The sequence below is a fragment of the Accipiter gentilis genome, chromosome 4 (genome assembly GCF_929443795.1).
Source record: "Accipiter gentilis chromosome 4, bAccGen1.1, whole genome shotgun sequence".
Lineage (NCBI taxonomy): Eukaryota > Metazoa > Chordata > Aves > Accipitriformes > Accipitridae > Astur > Astur gentilis.
Window position 1 is genome coordinate 18,000,037 of NC_064883.1, and position 20,749 is coordinate 18,020,785.

Below are 20,749 nucleotides of genomic sequence, written 5' to 3' on the forward strand. Positions count from 1 at the left end.
AAATAATTTTTTTACATTCCTTTGCATTACTGGTATTTGTCTCTCATTAGATAAAACCTACAAATGAAAAAGATGGCCCTTCCTTTTTTTATATATTGCACAAGAAATTGGAAAAATATGTATTTTATTAACCTGCAACCGAAATAGTGGGGTGGTAGTGTTCATGACATTTTCAGTTATAACTTTTTCATAGGCATATCTTATCTGCAGTATAATTACCCTGTAACTAGAATAGGACTCTAATCTTTTTGTATCTGTAATGATATCACCATTTGATGCAACTTGAAGTTTAAAGTAACATATGAATTATTCCAGCTACCCCACTGTCTTGTCACAGGATGGTTTAAGGATTTTGTTACTTAAACTACATATTTGCTGAAATTCAGCTGGAATTGTTCTCCTTCATACTGAAAAACTTACTATCAGTGGTTTAAAAATATTTTGAACTACCTTTCTTTACTCTTACTCCATTCTAACAACAACTATATTATAATTAATGCATTTTATTATGAAATATATACTTATATGGTATTTTCAGCTTTTGTGCAATTTGTTACTATCAAATCTAAGCAGAATATGGAAGAAGCCACTAGCTTCAGCTGCACTGGGGAGGATGGAGTGTGGTAAAGTCATTCAATGTGATTTGCACTCACAAATCTTTCTTGTTCAACAATTCAGCATTAAGGAACAGGAGAAGAAACAGCAAAAAGTGTCTGCAGACTCCAGCTCATTAATTCAAGGATTGCCTAAGTTATTAATGATCTTTTTGAAGTTTAAACCATTAATGCATATTGGCTTTGTTTCATATTATGGCTTTATAATTTCACTTACATTGAATTACCAATGAGGTGAAATCTGCAAAGAAGAAAACACCAGCTTCTCTTTACTGTAGGAAACAACAGCAACAACAACAAACTATGTTAAAGCAGCCCCCAAACTGATAGCAATCTTTACTATTTTACCTCACGGCTTCCTTCAGCTTCTTGCCATATGCTAAAGGTTCATTCTTTGATGAGCCTTTGAGCTGTCAGTCTGTCTCCCTAGCTTTTCTCTCATTTTTTCATCAGTATAAATGGCTATTTGCTGGAAATTGTTTTATATCTTGCCTGACCATTTGACTACAGGGCATAGTTACTTCTCATGTCTTCTATTAGAGGGACAGTGGACACAGCAGGCAAGCTAGGCCAATTAAGTGGCCACTACCATTAACATTAACCTTTTCAAAAGTGTGAGCATTATGTCTTAGAACATATTTGGTACTAAATCAGTACCTCAGGGCATGAAAAGTGCAAGTGAATCACCAGGTTTGCACTTTTTTTTTTTTGCCTCTGTATAAGGGTGAGGCCAGAGCCTGTTTTGAAGGGCACAGTCATCGGCTTGTGGGTCAGTCACTCCTCTATGTCAAATGTATAGGAGAAAGTTAAAAAAACCCTCCTAATTTGACTGCCACCAGTGCAGCTTATTAACTGTAATATTCTTCTGAAAAATCTGATGATGCTTTATGTTGACATTAGTCTTCTAAATGTTCAGAGCTTTGGGATAAATTTCCACAGTTTTAAATATGTATCTGAATATCCAATCCCTTCCTCTATTAATTCATCTTCCCAATAGTCCTACTCTGGGAATAATATGTTCATTTTTCATTTTCTGCTCTTGTCATGTGCCACTTCATTTGGAGGAGAAAGCATGGCAGGGCTAGTATTCCTATCTCTGTATTTCTTCAGATGGTGCCGTGCGCCTTATTGTTTAATTCTAATTATCCTTACCTGATAATCTGATTTCATGCAGAAGAAACAAGTTACCTCTCTGTTGAGTTCCCACTGGTACCTTACTGCTTCCACGGTCAATGAATTTCTGTTCATCCCTACATGTTTAGCAAGAAATGTTGGAAGGAGAGAATCACTTGTAGTCTCATTTGCAGCAATAGAGCAAACAGCAGTAGAACTAGTAGGATGGGTCTCCTCTGGGTTGTGCCTGTGATGGGGTTCCCTGGATGCACTGTAGGATCAGGAGCTTCTGAAGCTCATCTCATACTATCCCCATTTACCGTGCTTTGGTTTGCATCGTACTTTGTGAACTTTATTCCTTTTGGATGAAACAAAACCAAAATAGCTTCTAATAGGCATTCCATTCACAAGACCAAACTAGAGCTGGTTCAAAATTCTGTCACATCCCAATACACTATATGTATAATGTGGCTACCTGGTCACCAGCACAAATTCTTTGCTCCTATTGAGCTATACTACCTATTATCACAGATGTAGTCTTTAATGCTTAATAAGATGTAGCTCTTCATTGAAGCTTCTTTTTTGACTGGGACTTTATGAAGTGTGTTTCATGTCTACCTGAGTACCTATTTTTTATAAAACTGATCATTAAAACTTTCATTTGGTGACTTTTTTTTGACAAATTTGAAGTTAATCAATGGGTTCAGAAGGTATTAGGGAGTGACAGCCAAATACCCTGGAAACCTCATATGCAATGAAATACTGCATTGATACACTCTCTCTTCAGGACACCAGGTTGAACACCATGCATGTAATTCTAATAAGAATTGTACTGAGAACTGTGACAAGATCAGTGGGGGACACCTTGAAGCTGGGAATGGGGAAATGACAGGGTATTTGCCCACTGAAGATAGTAAGGTTCAAATTTAAATTAAAATCTTATTCTACCTCAATAACTTATTCTGCCAGAGACTTACATCTTTGTCTAATTAGACTGTGTTGAACATGACACTTTTTTTGAAGAGTAATGACTTCCTGGGGGAAAAAAAGAGCTTTTATTCACAAAAATATAGTTTTTGTAGCTCACTTACCAGATTACCTTTCAAAAGCTAAAATCTCCTATTTTATGCTGGTTTAGATGGCAAAACTCAAACTGTCTCTTCACCATCCTCAGCATTTCCTTTAAAGTTTAAAAAAAAAATCTCAAGAAGTCTGATGCAAAAAATAGAGTGACTGTTTTTGGTTTACTTTTTTTTTCCCCAAGGGATGAGGAAGAAAGTAACCTTTGTTTCTCAAGGTTTATCTGTGCAGATCACCATTACGTAATTTCAGTGTCAGTAGCTTTAGTTCCACGGGTTTCTCCTTGTATCTTCACCAGCCCCAAATGCTCAGCTCCCCCCAGATTTTAGAAACAATGTTGGTGAGGGAAGTGTTTAACTGTTTTCTGCCCTCCCATCTTCCCCCTACCAACAGCACCTTTATTCACTGTTTTTTTCACATCTTGTATTACCAATGTTAGTAATTCTTCTTTAATGAAGCAAGGTTCTAGCCACATTTTTGAATGTAGCATTAAAAACTTTTGAGATTTGGATCAGTTTTAACAGTCTTTTAAGCATGTAAGTGAGTTTGCTAGTGATTATATAAATAACCTTCAATTTTGCATATCTCTTCTCCTTGTTAAGCTGTTTTCTTAATTCTGAATCAAGTGTTCATGCAGCAAATGTCAAGTTGAGAATTAAAATGTTATGAAAAGAGAAAAAGTGAAATAGAAGAATATAATGTCCAATGAATTTACAGGTGAAATGATGGTGTTGAACTACTTCCTCTGAAACTCATGCTTTTTTAAGAAGATCCGTAACAATTCTTTACTTCTGTTTGTTTCAAACACATCATTGTGCAGGTGAACACAATGCTTGTGTGTCTCTTGTTCACTGAATCTATTCCAGAAATTAATGGTATAACAAGAGCTTGCCGAGTACTTAGAGTGAACTGACTTGTTATCTAGAATTTGGTGAATGTATTTTCTAGATCTCTCTTCTCTTTTATGAAGTTAAGGCTACTGAATCACAGGTAGAAACATACTTTTAAACATCTAAATGTAGACATTTTCATTTGTAGCTTTATCCCATTCAAAGTATTTTTTCTGTCAGTCATTAAACAAGAACCGCTGGTCTCTGCAGTATTAATCTCGGTCAATGCCTGGCGTTATGCTGCTGCCACTGACCAAAGCCTAACTGTACATCAGCAGCACCAGAATAATTTTGGACTCTTCTCGCTTCTTTCTGTCTTCTTACATGCAGAAGGTATGGTCTGCTGTGTTTCAGCTAAGGTGCCTCCTTGTGCTCTGCACCAGGGGAGGGGGGTAAGAGAAAGGGAGAGAGAGGGTTCTTTCTGGATCTCAATAAGAAAGACCCAGCAACAAAAGGCTTAATAAAACATCTGTTTCAATAAGAGAGAATAAGAAGAGTGTCATAGAGAATGAGTGAATTTTACATTGTTTCAGATGCTGGTCACCCCACATTCATGCAGCATTGGGTGGCCCCCGTGTGGATTTTTCCATGGCCCGATGCGCAGATCTCATCCATAAAGACATTTCCCCCTTTTTGGTCATTTGAGCTAGTATATGATTCTCTTACAAGAAAACAACTCTATTCATAATTTCTATTATCAATCAGAAGGGATGTTCTCATGAGAACTTCCTGCTGCACTGCTTGATAAAGGCAAGACCTCAGGGGTAGCGTAGCTGCGGATGCTGAGTGGGAGCTCAGGTTCCTCTGTTGTGAATAGCTGGGCAAGGTTGTCCTGCAGCCAAGAGATTTGAGCAGCACAGCACAGCCTGATGCTGGAGGTGCAGCACAGTGCAGCGCAGCACAGGTCTGCACTTGCTCAGATTACCTGTGATGTGGATCACTGCCTCCTTGGGATATGATGGTCTCCTGCCAGGATCACTACACTTTGTTACGAAAAATAGCCGTGACATGGGTGAAGAAGGTATCCTCTGAACACAAGGACCAGTGGTAACAGTGTCCCATGTTGGCTGAAGCTTTCTGCTGGGGACGTTGGAGAACACATTGTGGAACAACTCACAGGAGATGGCCTTTTTAGGCCATCTATATCTTTAGCTTTTTTTGTGTGAAAGGCCTTCACAGAAGCTCATGTCTGCGTGGCTGTATTATTTATGTTTCAATAATATACCCTATGTAAAGTCTGATATATGCAAGATGATTTTCAGTTGCTAGTTAACAATGTATGCAAACAAAAAGCCCCAGATGATAGCTATTTATAAGTGTTCTTGTTATAGTAAGTAAACCAAATGAAAAGATGTTCTCTATACAGCTTACTTCAAGTCTTTACACAATTTTGCATGAAAGATTTGTGGCAGCCATAGGCATGCAAAATATTTCCTGTTACCTGTGGGTAATAAATGTGCCTGATACATGTTTTCTTGACACCATTGCACAGTTGTTTGCACAGCAGTGATACCATGGAGAAGGAATTGGTCTTTTGAGTACTGCCCAGTTTCATAGCAGGTTTAGAAAATGTGGTACTAGAAATGCCAGTGCAATGATTTTGGTGGGAGTGAAGCAGTGATAAATTCCAAAAAAAGTCCAGCTTGTGGAGGTCCTAACAAAAAGAATAACTGCAAGTCAGTATTGTGAAAGCAGTGGATCTGTATTTACTTCCTTTTTGTCTACAGAGGAAGCTGCTAGAAAAAGCCATGTATTAGTAAGCAGATCATTCTGATCTCTAGTTACTTCCTTCTCTTCTACAGAAACAAGCTACTAGAAAAAGCCATTTATTAGTGAGCATGTCATTCTGCTTATGCAAGCTTAGCAAGGGAAAGAATGTATTGAGACTTGGCCAGGAAGGGGTGAAGAAAAGAATAGCGTCAGAGGTAAAAGTGGGAGTTGAGCATTCAATTGTGCTTGTTACGAGTACATTTTCTAAGATATAAATCAGGTCAAGGAAGCTTCAGTTGAAACATGTTTGCTGAATGAACAGATAACTGAAGTGAAAGGATGCAAAGTGGGAGAAATAAAGAGCAACCCACACTGCTATAAATGTGAACTACAAACCATGTAAATAGCATAACTCCCATTGGGAATGTGACAAGTCTTTCAGGTGCTTACTTTTATTTCTAAACCTTGCCCAGCCCAGGCTATCAGTGTTACAGATTCTTGCCAGTCCTTAGCAGACATGTTATGAAAATTCTCACACATATTTCAGAAGCTAATAAATTGGCATTTCAGTATTATTCCTCTTTTAAATGTACCACTAACTGTTTAGAATCTATTGTAATTTGTACCCCATGCACTAAACATTACAGCAGCGGGGTTTGAAATTAGTGCCATTAGGTGGCTCGCCTTGATATCTGTGTGATAAGAAGCAGACTTTCATCAAGGGTAAAAAAATGTATTATTTAGTAAACTAAGTGCTTTTTTATTGTTGCTTTTTAAAGCTGTATTACTGCTCTTAAGCAGCTCAAACTGGTTGGCACCAACTACTTACAGACTTGGAAAATACCCTTTTCTGTGTAATTTGCTCACTTCAGAAACTGTTGGGGGTTTTTTTCCAGTTTTTATTTTTATACCTGTCAGCTCCTCTCTCAACCTTTCTGTCTAGCTGCTTTTGGGAACTGTAAATGACCAGGGAAAAAGTTTTCACAAAGTTTTTTGTCTTTTCTACACAGTGCAGAGGTCATGATGGCAGATCAGAGACAGGAAGAAGCTTGACATTATGTTAACAGGTACAGGGACTCAGAGCTTTGTTACACTCCAACAGAAGCCATTAGAGACCTGTAATAAGCTAGGAGCACCAGCATGGTGCTTGATGCTAGGCTGGCAATGAGGTGTAGTTTTGTTCAGGAATGGACTGGAAGAAGGCATTGGAACCTGTTTGGAATATATGCATGTGTGTTTTCATACATATGTCTGGGTCCACATGGACCTTCCTTTTGGCATTTGATTCAACACAGGATAAACAACTGTTGTGGTTTCAGCCCAGCCAGTAACAAAGGACCAAGCAGCTGCTCCCTCACTCCTCCTGCCCGCCTCAGGCAGGATGGGGAGGAGAATCAGAAAGGAGAAAAGAAAAAAAAACACAACTGGAACCTCGAGGGGTGAGATAAGGACAATTTACCTGGACAACTCAAAAAGAGAAGTTACAACAATAACAACGGTACTAATAAAAGAATGTACAAAACGAGTGATGCACAGTGCAAGTGCTCACCACCCAGGACCCGACGCTCCACCACTTCCCCCACCGAAAGCTGAGAGCACCCCCCCAGCCCGCTCCCCATTTATATACTGAGCATGATGTCACATGGTATGGAATATCTCCTTGGCTAGTTAGGTCAGGTCTCCCAGCTGTGCCTTCTCCCAGGTTCCTGTGAAAATTAACTCTATCCCAGCTGAACCCAGGACAACAACATAAAAGTTTTGTTGGTCCTCACCTGCCCATAAAAGACATCAGAATATAAAAGATCTCTCTTTCTTTTTTCCTCATACTGTCAGCTGGATTGTGCCCCATATGAGTTGCAGCACTGACCTGGCCTCTGGTTCTTAAAATTATGGGGGTAGCATCACTTTAAACTTGCTCTTCATTAAAAGATGAATATTTCCTTTTACATTTTCTTGAACTCTCTCAGGAATGAGATTCTTGTGAATTATAAAAGAATACCTCCAAAAGCAAATATTTTTTCTAATAAATTCTATAGGATTTTATGGTAATTGCTACTGAAACTTATTATATGTCTATGGTAGCCTATTATTTTCCTCTTTAATTCATTCCATTGGATTTTTTTCTTAAGAGTGTGTGGTGGTTTGACACTGACTGGATGCCAGGTGCCCACCAAAGCTGCTCTATCACTCCCTGCCTTAGCTGGACAGGGGAGACAAAATACAATGAAAGGCTCATGGGTCAAGACAAGGACAGGGAGGGATCACTCACCACTTATGGTCACAGGCAAAACAGACTCAACTTGGGGAAAATTAATTTCTTACTAATCAAACCAGAGTAGGGTAATGAGAAATAAACCCAAATCTTGAAACACCTTTCCCCCACCTTTCCCTTCGTCTCAGGCTTAACTTTGCTCCTGATTTTCTCTATCTCCTCCCTGCAGCTGCGCAGGGGGATGGGGAATGGGGGTTGGGGTCAGTTCATCACATGTTGTCTCTGCTGCTCCTTCATCCTCAGGGGGAGGACTCCTCACTCTTCCCCTACTCCAGCTTGGGGTCCCTCCCATGGGAGGCAGTCCTCCGTGGACTTCTCCAACATGAGTCCTTCGCACAGGCTGCAGTTCTTCATGAACTTCTCCAGTATGGGTCCCTTCCACGGGGTTCAGTCTTTCAGGAGCAGACTACTCCAATGTGGGTCCGTTGCAGGGTCACAAGTTCTGCCAGAAAACCTGCTCCAGTGTGGGCTTCTCTTTCCACGAACCCACAGGTCCTGCCAGGAGCTTGCTCCAGCACGGGCTTCCCATGGGGTCACAGTCTCCTTCAGGCATCCACCTGCTCGGGCGTGGGGTGCTCCCCGGGCTGCAGGTGGATATCTGCTCCACCGTGGACCTCCCTGGGCTGCAGGGGGACAGCCTGCCTCACCAGGGTCTTCCCCACGGGCTGCAGGGGAATCTCTGCTCTGGCATCTCCTCCCCCTCCTACTTCACTGACCTTGGTGTCTGCAGGGTTGTTTCTCTCACATATTCTCAATCCTCTCTCCAGCTGCAATTGAACAGGTTTTTTCCCCTTTAAAAAAGGGAAAGAAGGGAAAAGGTGAAAAGGGTCTTTTTCCCTTTTTTCCCCCTTTTATCCCCCTTAAATCTGTTATCCCAGAGGCACTACCACCGTCACTGATGGGCTTGGCCTTGGCCAGCAGCGGGTCCCTCTGGGAGCCGGCTGGCATTGGCTCTGTTGGACATAGGGGAAGCTTCTAGCAGCTTCTCACAGAAGCCACCCCTGTAGACCCCCTGCTACCAAACCCTTGCCACACAAACCCAATACAGAGTGAAATCCTCTGAAAATATTACTCCTCCATCGTGGATCCTTTTTTTGAAATTGTTATTCAAATCCAAATCCTGCAGCCTTCAGAGGGAATCTGTGACAAAAGTGAGAAAGGCACAGCTACCTCCAGTCAGGCAATTCTTTTGATTAAGGTTCTCTGGTTTAAAACAGAGTTTAATCAAGGATAGCAAAACCAGAGGAAAACTGCTTTCCAGGTGTGCCTTCTTGTGCAGATGGTGCGCTGCCAAAGAGAATCAAAAGAGACTTAATTACAAGAATGATCAGCGGAGTCAGGATGAGAAATTGTGTGTTCTGATGGAAGCTGTTCATTACAAAACAACGGCACTGTTTGGCACGTGGGGAAGGACAAAGCCACTTCTGATGGATGACAAAGGCTTTTTGAAGTCTGTTGAGACTGAGTAATCCAAGCTATAATGTTTCAAACATCTAGAGGAGGTGATGATCATTTGTCCTTTCTCCAGACAAGTCTAAACCTGCAGGGTAACCCATACCACTCACTTTCCTGGGCAAATGGGCAGGCAGCAGTCCTTTCCAGTCTGCTTCCTGACAGCCTTTGACATGCTTCAAGGAGTGCCAGCAGTTTAATGCAGTGCTAGTTTGTGTTTTGCAGAGCAAGGCAATGTTAGTTCTGTACAAATGAAGTCTATTGGCTAAGATAGATCTGGGGCCCTGCTGTGCTGCCTGCTGATGCCACAAGTATGTGGGCATGGTCTCTGAAATTTTGCAGTCTCAGTAGCTTTTTGAAATTGTTTTTTTGAGGTAGTTGAACACACCTTACTAGGTACCTGTACCCCAAAGTGTTGAATGTCTAGGGTTTAGGCGAAAGTTAGCACAGCAATATACTCTTGTATTTATAGATTAAGTGGGATGTGAAAGCCTTCCTCATCAGCAAAGCAATGTATCATTTACCTCTGATACTCAATCCTGGCTTTCTCCAGAAAAGGTGATAGTTAAACTGTGATTTTGTAACTGACTGTTTGTGACTGCACCCATAAAGAATTCCAGAGGGACTCCATTCAAGTATAGCATCTGGCCACGGGGAGCTGCAGGCAGAACAGCCTCATTAGTATGTGCTGAAGAAAAAGCCCTGTCTTACTACCTGTCTTGTCTACTGTGGGACATGTAGTCAGTGGTCCATAAACAGTAATGCATTTGTCAAGGTGCTTTTGATGAAAACTCTGTTAAGTGAAATAAGAACACGACTTTTCCCCCACTGCCTTGGGACTGGCACAGTGCCCTGCACTGGCATTGAAGTTGCGTGCTTAGTTTGGTGACAAAAAACTAAATCTGCAATCAGCTCTCCAGGAAATAGTAATGCCAGTTTCTCCTTGTAGGGCAATTTATTTCTTTTTTTCTTTTTCCAGAGATTTCTACAGACACTACTTGTTGGGAATTGGCTTGATGAGAAAGGACATGGGCCTATGGAAAAGTTGTGCGAGCAGAGTTCTGTGTGAAAGAATGTCAGTTTGAGCAGCAAGACTAGGCCTTGGCCGAAAATAGCTGGCTTTACTGATATTGGGAGAAAAACAACAGCTGGTCTCACTGTTATCAGGAGAAAGACAGGGACGGTGTGACCTTGGCATAACTTCATAAGTAACTTTTGAAGAAGTTCCCATGAGAAAGTTACGGAACACGCATAGCTGCAAATCACAAGTGGGTGTGTTTTAGTAATGAATAAACATTAGCAATGTACCAATCATATTAGGACTAGTAGGCATAATTATCGCAAACTGTATAAATATGAGCTATCCGTGCAAATAAAGTTGAATCACTTCTATCACCCATATTGGGTCGACTTCTGTGCATTCCTCCACCACTCCAACAAATAGCGCCCGAACGGGGACCGAAGAAAGGGGAATTGGAGCAACGGACACTGAGAAGCACCGGTAGCAGTGACCGGGGGGCAAGAGATTAACTGAACGCTGATCGTCTTGGTCAGTGTGTTAACTCTCGTGCCTGGACCATCCAAAAGGGGTTCGCCGTCAGTGAGGGCTACTGGAAAAAGGCTGCAAAGACTTTTTAACCAAGATGCCTTAATCAAGGTAGCACCCAAGAGTATCAAGAAGCCGGCCAGCAATGGATCAAGAGGTAGCCCTAAAATTATTACTGTGCTTTTTAGAAAAGCGGGGAGTAAATTGCGTTAAGCAAATTTCAGGGTTAGTCGCTCTGGGTCGCGTTAAGGGATGCTTTAAGAATCCGGATTTATTATTTGAGGAGAGTGAATGGCGTAGATTAGGAGACGTATTATGGGATATGGTAATTGACGATGATAAATCAGCTAAAAAACTAATGAAGCAGGGACAGAAACCTTTCAATTAGTGTGGGTACAGCTTTTGAGCTTAGTACCTGGAATGCTATCAGAACTTCCCTATGGGATGAAATTAGTGACGGGTCTAAAGAAGTTAAAGGTCTTGCAACTTTATGGAAATCGATTAAGACAACTCTGTAAGAAATGAAAGCAGATCGTAAAGCATCTGCGTCTGCTTTTGCTGCTCTCTCTCTCCAACCGCAAGCGAAACGGAAAAGCGGGGAGAAAAACATGATGCAGCGAGAGAGACTTTTTGGAGCTTGTCCACCTGCTCCTGTGCTCTTGACTTCTGCTCCACTCCCTGGGACTGCCGATATTAATCAGCCATCTGACAGTTCCCAAGCCTCCCTAACCGTACGATTAAAAGAAACCCTACAGAATCAGGGAGCGAGTAAAAATCTGCCTACGAAAAAAACAGCCCCCAGATACCACCGTTCAACATGAACAAATTGTACCTAGCATACACCCTGATTCAAATAATGCAAACAAGGACTTGGCTACTCTAATAATAGAACAAAAGGAGAAAATGTTAGAATTGTTAAAGGAAATGTGGAAAAGAGACGGGGAAACCAACCGCACCCGTGATAGATGCAGAGCCGCTTGTAATAGCTGCTGCAGAAGAAAGGCAGAGACATTGGAGGGGTGTAATAAAAGATGCCATTATAGAAGGGACTATGCTCCAAGCATTCCCAGTTATTGCATCAAATGGACAGAAAAAATGGGAGGCGCTTGACTGGAAGGTCATTGAGAAATTAAGGAATGCTGTGAGTCAGTACGGAATCAAATCTGCGTTAACTCACCAAATACTGCAATTCATTTTTTTCTGCTGATACGCTGATACCTCAAGATATTAAACAGCTAGCACAGTGGATTTTGACACCCGCCCAAATGTTAGTGTTTTTCCGGCAGTGGGAGACGTTCTGTGATAGGGAACAAGCAACATCACGACAACAAACAGATCCCCTATGGGGAGTAACCATGCAGATGCCGATGGGTACTGGACCCTTCGCATCAGGGAACGCTCAGTTACAATGTATCACTGAGGTTCATCATCTATCACAGATCTTGGCGTATCAAGCTTTTCTTACCATACCAGACGATATGCGCAGCCATGCTTTTACCCAGGTGAAACAGGAGTATAACGAAGCTTTTGCAGTTTATTAATAGACTGCATAGGGCAATTTATGACCACCCTGACATGAACGAGGGCATGAAAGAAAACATGTTCAAAATACTCGCTTTTGAAAATGCTACTGAGAAGACACACAAAGCATTGTGTAATTTGCTGAAAAATGCAGACGTCGTTGATATGATAGAATACACGGATCGATCAGTGGACTCACAGAAAGTAGCCTATGCTGCCACAGCTCTCCAAGGAGCTACAAAGAAACACAAGGCCAGTAAGACACCCTTGGTCAAGTGTTTTAACTGTGGTAAACGTGGACACATTAGGAGCAAATGTACAGTTACTGCTAACAGTAAGTGCTGCAACAAGTGTAAGTAAGTGCTGTAACAAGTGCAACCGTACCACCAAGAATACAGGACACCGACCGCGAAGGCCCCTTGCGCGATGACACGAATGCAAGGGGCTTGAGCTGCCAGCCCTCAGGCAGCCTCGCAACCACCAGATCCGCCACCACAGGAAGCTCCGGAGTGGATGTGGAAACCGCAGTCAACATAAAGGGACCATTGGGGGTTTGGACTTAGTGCATTTTTAATGGGGCAATCTTCAACAGCTCTAGAAGGAATTCTGGTGCTCCCAGGGCTTATTGATGCAGATTATTGTGGGACTGTGAAAATTATGATTCATGTTGTAATCCCTCCTGTTTCTATTCCTAAAGGTACCAGAATAGCACAATTAGTTCCATTCAGGTCGTGCGTTCCGAACCCAGGTGAAGTACAACGTGGAGATGGTGGATTCGGCTCCACAGGGAAACCGCAGGTATACTTTGCCATGGACACAACAAGAGGTAAACCAGAAAAGGTAGTGCAATTGGAAGGGCCTGATGGAGTTGTCGTCAAGAAACCGATGACAATCAATACAGGAGCTGATGTTACGATTATTTCACGATACATTTGGCCTCCATCATGGCCATCAATCAATCCAAATTTTGGTATTGCTGGGATAGGGGGCACACAAGCCACCTTAGTAAGTCAGCTACCGATTACATTTGTGTTCCCCGATGGTGAACACATTACGACGTGTCCGTATGTCATGACTACCCCAACTGAATTGTTTGGCCTCGTAGGCCGTGATTTATTGAGCCAAATGAAGGCAATGTTAGTGACACATCCTTTTTAGGAGCGGTCACTGAGGGGTAGCCAATTCTGAAAATTAACTGGAAAACAGATGAGCCTGTTTGGATTGAACAGTAGCTGCTAAATTCTGAAAGGCTGATAAAAATACAAGGGTTAGTTGAGGACCAATTGAGAGCGGGACATGTTGTTCCTTCTACTAGTCCATGGAATACATCAGTATTTACCATTCCCAAGAAAAGTGGGAAGTGGAGACTGTCGCATGATCTCAGAGCTGTGAATGCGGTGATACACAGTATGGGAGCCCTGCAGCCAGGTTTGCCATCTCCAGTTATGCTTCCAGAAGAATGGGATTTGTTAATTATAGATCTAAAAGATTGCACCCAGATGGCGCTGAACGGTTCGCCTTTTTGGTACCATCGATTAACAAGGCAGAACCCTATAAGAGATACCATTGGGTCGTGTTACCGCAATGAATGCGCAATTCCCCCACGATGTGTCAGGTGTATGTGGCCTGGGCATCAGAGCCTGTAAGAAAGCAGTTTCCTCAGTAACTTGCCACAGGATGAAATTTTAACTCAATTGCAGGACATCTTAAGCCATCGCGGAGTAATAATCACTCCTGAAAAGGTGCAAAAGGCAGCACCTTGGACGTATTTGGGGTGGCACATAGATGCTAGCAATGTTAAACCTCAGAAGGTTCAAATAACATGAGAAATTTCAACATTACATGATGTCCAAAAGCTTGTGGGAGATATCCAGTGGGTGCAGAATCTTTGCGGTATCACTAATGGCGATATGACCCCTCTGGTAGAACTCTTGGGTATGAGAACACTGTGCAGATGAGAAACGGGAAATGACAGAGCTGACCAATTGGTTGCAGCGCCACGGGACCCTCCTCCAGGGAATCGTTTTCAACAAAGCACGGCAATCACATGCGTTCTTGCACCAACCCGCTAGGATGTTAACAAAGCAATTTGACTTACCATTTACTGATGCCCAAGGTATCGTTAAAGCATGCCTCGATTGTCAAAAGGAAGGGCTGGGCTTGGGCCGTGGGGTTAACCGATGAGGTCTTTTGCCATTGCAGTTGTGGCAAATGGATGTCACCCATGTCACGTGGTTTGGCGCAAAGCGTTCTGTGCATGTGTGTATTGATACCTATCCTGCTGCCATGTGGGCCATGGCACAAACTGGAGAAAAGGCCTTACATATTGAATGACATCTTCACGCTTCTTTTGCAGTACTGGGTGTGCCTAAAGAAATTAAGACGGACAACGGCCCAGCCTATGGTTCTACACGATTTGCTCGATTTTGTAATTTGTGGGGAATTCACCATGGTACCGGTATTCCACATCTTTCCACAGATACAGGCCCACGACAGACTCCTGTTCGATTTGCACAACCATCATCATCTGGAGCATCATAGATGATGTGGCAATATGAATACTACCTCAGCTGAAAACTAATGTGTAGGTCACCTTGGCTAACATAACAGGTCAAGATTCTCTGTGCATCGCAACTGTATCGTAAAGCCCACGAACCAATAGACAAGATAACTATGACTCGTGCAGCGCGCCTCGCCAGCGAGCGCATGCGTCATAGATTGCAACCGAGGCGGACTTTTGGCACCTGCTGGCCACGTGTGCTAAAACCTATTCCTCTGCAAATGTATAAATACCAGGATTTTCCGAAGAGCATCGGGCTGGTGTACGGTGAGGCCATCGTTGCCTCTGTGGGGACGCCCACAGAAAGCTGGCACCTACCGATTGCTGGGCTGAGCTCGTGGAGCAACATGACACAAGAATGTATGGATGGTTCATTTTCCTCATAGTCCTCATGGTCTGGGCCATTAGGGGTAACAGGTTGGCTCAAAGAATTATGGGCATTATTATAGTTACTGTGATTTTAGCTATTGTAATAGTTTTACCTTGTTCAGCTTATTAAGGAAAATGGCATCCCAAGTTATTAAGCAAGCCTGGATTGCTCAAAAACAAAAAGAGGGAGAAAGATTTAAATGGAGACCTACAGTGGATTCGACCTTGTTGTGGTATTACAAATACAGACTTACAGCCGCTGCTGGATTTATTGAGGGGCAGCGATAGCTTAACTTCTACAAGACAACTAAGTGCACCGGGACGGCAAGCCTTGACAGCAATTGGACGAAAAATCACATCCTCCATGTCTGGCAGATACGTTCCTGATTTACCCATAAATTTGAAACCTTATGCTGAGATTGATATGGAACACACTGACTGTAGTAAGCAGCATGACAGTGACACCGGTGATTGATCCACATCGGTTAATGCCGTGGGACAGTAAGAATGTTTGGGTGTCACTAGCTAAAGCTATTAACCAAATCTCTTTTTGTGTGTCATTGGCATTACCTGAACAGTCTTTTATTCTTATGTATGTTATTAGGTATAATGTTGTTTTTACTGTGTTTAATTAATTGTGTTCATAGATCTTTGCGAAGGGCAATACAGCAGGTGTTAAAATTTTACCTCAATCTATATACAAACAAATAGATTGGCTGAAGAAACATACACAAAGATCCAGCAAGAAACTAATTGGTTTGATGGAGTGTTACAGTCAATATTTGGTGGGATAACACCATGGCTAATGTCATTGATTAAAGAAGCCTTACGGTGGTTGGGTATATTGATATTAATCTGTGTAATAGTTAAAATTGCATATGGGTGCATGATGAAAGGAGTCTCAAAGCTGACACACCAAGCTCTATTCGCACAAAAGAAAAAGGGGGAATTGTTGGGAATTGGCTTGATGAGAAAGGACATGGGCCTATGGAAATGTTGTGCGAGCAGAGTTCTGTGTGAAAGAATGTCAGTTTGAGCAGCAAGACTAGGCCTTGGCCGAAAATAGCTGGCTTTACTGATATTGGGAGAAAAACAACAGCTGGTCTCGCTGTTATCAGGAGAAAGACAGGGATGGTGTGACCTTGGCATAACTTCATAAGTAACTTTTGAAGAAGTTCCCATGAGAAAGTTACGGAACACGCATAGCTGCAAATCACAAGTGGGTGTGTTTTAGTAATGAATAAACATTAGCAATGTACCAATCATATTAGGACTAGTAGGCATAATTATCGCAAACTGTATAAATATGAGCTATTCGTGCAAATAAAGTTGAATCACTTCTATCACCCATACTGGGTCGACTTCTGTGCATTCCTCCGCCGCTCCAACTACTGAATTAATTTTAGCAACACCACGGAGCGTACAGACGCCTAATCCTCTGTAATCAAAGGATAGACTGTCAATGACTTCAATGAGCTTTGGATCTGGCCTAGGTGAATACAGACTAAGAAAGAGAAAGACCACCTCCAGCAAGCAAGTGGCAAAGTTGGGATTTAAACACCAGTGGCTTTAACTAATAGCATCCTACTCAACTCCCCCAAAGGGCCTCTGACAGCATTCTGAGGCAGAAGGTGGAAGGAAAGGGTTTAAAAGGTCCCAATAAATCTCATAGACAAAGGGCAAGCAAGAGGAGAAAGGTGGCAGAGAAAAAGTCTATCTGTCAGGTGAAAGAGGATGGAGGATGGGCTTAGCTCCTCCCTCGTCCTCACTTTTGTCTTCGTTCCCTTCCTGTCCTTCGCTCTGGACTATCTACTTCAATAAGTTTCCTTGTTCAAGCTTTCCTGGTACAGGTTCTGCATCTGCCACTGCTCTTTTGGCTGCCTGCCTGTTGGTAATCGGCAGGAGATACAGCTTCTGGCAATACTGAGTCGCTAAGAGAAGTGGACTAGCAGGACGCTTAATAATACAGGGATCTCAAAGTACTTTATAAACATTAATTAATTAAGTCTTACAATACCTTTGTGAGAAAGGCAAGACTTATTAGACATACTTCACTTCTGGGAAAAGTGAATGACTAAAGGCAGCTTTTTTTTTGAAGTGTTAGTATCTTTTTATCATTTGTATTATACATAAGTGTAATATATAGTTATAGAATTACAGGATCGCTGAATTTTGTGCATGTGCTTGCAGACCCTTACATGAATAACATGAAATCAAGGCATGCAAAATTAAAATCCGCTTTTGAAACCGCTTATAATGCATAACCTTGGAAAAATCATTAAGTCAGAAATAGAGTCAAGAATGTGAATGCTTCGGCCTACTTCTACCGCGAATGGTGACAGCGAGTGAAATTAAACCCACTGGGGTAAACTCACTATTGATATCAGGCAAGTAAGTTGGAAGGCATCAGGCAAAATTAGGAAGGTCTCAAAACACCACTGCTTTAGTCTAGTCTCACTTTGGATATTTAGGAAACCAGACATATAATCTCTGTCTCAGTAGGAGATCTAAATGCTCACAGTCTTTTCTTTCTGCTGTTGTCTGCCTTTTTTTGCCCAAAGACATAACTATTTTAGGTAACTTCACACTGTGACAAGGCCTGTGTTATGTAAATGAAATGAAGACATTCAAGACTGAATTAACAGATGATTATGAGGCAGGACACTTGAGGTGATTTTTAGCACCATCTAAAACTTGTTTTGCAATGTTGACTCAAGCCTATAGTATTTTCTGGTGACTCCTCTGGACCTAAAACTTGTTTCCTTGTTTATATCTGTCTAAATATACAACACCACCTGACTGGACAGCTCAGTTTATCCCATAATGCTTGTCCTTGCGCCCCAGTAAGTTTGTTCACAGTTTACTTAGGAACATACTTTGCTGTAATTATGAACCAGAAAATACTTTGATGAAAGGACATACCAAGCAGACCTGTATTGCTATGCAAGATCAGTGTCATACATGTGATTCTGAATACAGATAAACAGCAACACAACTATAAGCTAATTGGCAAAAAGTCAGAATTAATAAATGAGTTTGCAACCAGTAACTAAGTAACACATTGCATAATTGGTTTTAGTAGATTTTTACTCTTATTTTGTTAATATTTCGTTTTTGCAAATTGGCTTGGAGACTAATCCTCTGTATCAATCTGGTGACTTTCAGCTTTTAAAGTTCAGATGCTTTCTGCATACATAAGCCATCTAACTTCTTTATAAAGAACATTTTTTAACCCTTGCATAGGTAAAGGAAATGAGCTGATTTTGCTCACATTTACCCCAAAAGAAAATAAATTAAAATAGTCACCTTTGGGCTGAGACCCAGTGTAGAAAATTTGAGTTAAAAAGCAGAACTTTCCAGCTACTTATATATATATGTGAAAATACAGAATTTTAATAAGAATGTTAAAATAATTTACTGCTACAGACCAATTGTGAAATTGAAATGTAAACTTTTATATTCGCTTGCAGCATGATGGAACACACTCAAACTGTAACCCATTTGCTATTAACAAGGTTTCTGCTTGACAAACAAGTAACCATCCTCAAGTCTCTGCCCAGGAATACTGAACACCTGCCTTAGACGTTTGCCTGATTTGTCCAATCACAATTTCTGAATCTTCAAATGAAGTAAGGAAATAATTATTAAGGAGAGAAGGAGCTTAGTAACACATCTCAGAAATGTATCTCTAGGAATCACATTAAAACATTCCCCTGACAGTGACTTTGCCAACAGTCTGCTAACTTGATTCTCAGCCTACTGGTGTTACCCAGTGCATGCAGGTTCATTTGCCACATCACTTTCTCTTTCCATATTTTCCTAGCTGTGACAGAGAGTTGTGTTGGTGGCCAGGCCTGTGTGCCACCTCTTGCAAAGTGCCTTTTGGTCCAGTTCAGAGACTCTATTATTTAACCCAGCTAGAGTGATTTGAACTTTATTTAATTTAATGTATTTATGTAATGAACTTTAATTAAGGTACATTCAACCTTCCTCCTCTTTTTTTTGCTGCTGCTGTCAACTTCAGCTTCAACAAGGACCTTCTTGTGTTGTCTTGAATAAAAAAAAATACCATGTAACATTTTTATTTTTATTTTTTTTATTAAAGGCAAAATGGCAGCATGCAGTTCCTATATCCTTCCCATAATTAACATCTTACTTAAAAGTAAGGATGCTTTTCAATCCTTTGTTCTTACAACCTGTTTGTTTCTGATCACTGCCATTCTGTGTGTTCTGGATAGAGACTGCATGCAGGTGTAACGAGATATTCTGCTTTTTATCCATGGAGATGGACATGTCTTTTCCTCTAGAAGCTCTGTCCTTCAGGGCTTCTGGAGAACTGTCTTAAGCAAATGAAGCACTACTGTTTTTTTTCATTCATCTTGGAACAAGTTTATTATCTTTTAATGATTGGATGGCAGGTTTACAACGGGTTTGATCTGAACATACAGAAAATTATTTCTGACAGCCCACTCTTAAAAGAAAGTTAAATAAAGAAGCTTTTTCATGAAATAGATCCTAATTCTTTACTCTCATGTGTTATACAAATACTGATACTTCCAGCTCTCAGAATATTGTAAACAACCCCAGGCACTACACAAGGTATCCAAGCCTTTCCAAAGGTTTATAATGAAAACAGGGATTGTTCATAAGCAGAGGTGATGTGAATGTGGGTGCACCCAGATTTAACTGCCAATCCAAACACATGTGCAATTTATTTGGGCTGAAGAAATGCACCATCTATATGAAGTCATGATTTAAGTTAAAGCTTTAATGGGTTAATTAAAGATTCATTATTAATCTAACTGCAATTGTATAAACACATACAATCCAAATAATCCCATTACCATGGTCATTAATGTAGTAATACGGGTAAAACTGATATACACAAACTTCCTAATAACTACCTCTTTCTCTGGTCTTGTGCTTCCTGTGCTCCTCAACAAGAAGAAAGGAAGGTTTCATGGTGAGTAATCAATATTCAAAGTTCTTCACTAGGAGAACCAGGTTAATTGTTTAATTAAAAGGGTTTCTTCCTCCCCTTTGCCAGGAGGAGAATGTTAATGTTGATGACTTCTTTCTACTCACTCTGGGGTCTGCTTGTGTCTATTTTTATACATATTCCAACGCGTGCTACTCCTTATTCTGCAATTCCACATAACATCCATATAATTAATAATGATTAATTAATCATTAACATAATTAATCATAACAACCATTAATAGCTCACATCACAAATACAGCAATGTTCTAGAAGACACACATATGTACAGACCAATAGACATGATGTCCTAGTAACAAATTTCTACAAATATCTACAAGTTACAGCATTACTATTGGTGCATTATGAAAATTTCACCAACATGCCATGTTCATGCCTGGTTTTGGCAGTGTACTTTTAAGTAATGGGGCGATGGTTACTAAAGAAATAAGAAAATTGAAGCAATTTAAGAAACCAACATGCTAATGTTTTTGATTTTGTTTTGGTTTTGTTTTGTTTTTTTTTAATTGATTAATTTAATATACTTTCTGGTGGTTTTTTTTTTTTTTTTCTTTTTCTTTTTCAGTCTTTCTACTTTCTTTGCATTTGAAGTTGGTTTTTATTTTCAGGGTTTTCTTTGCAAC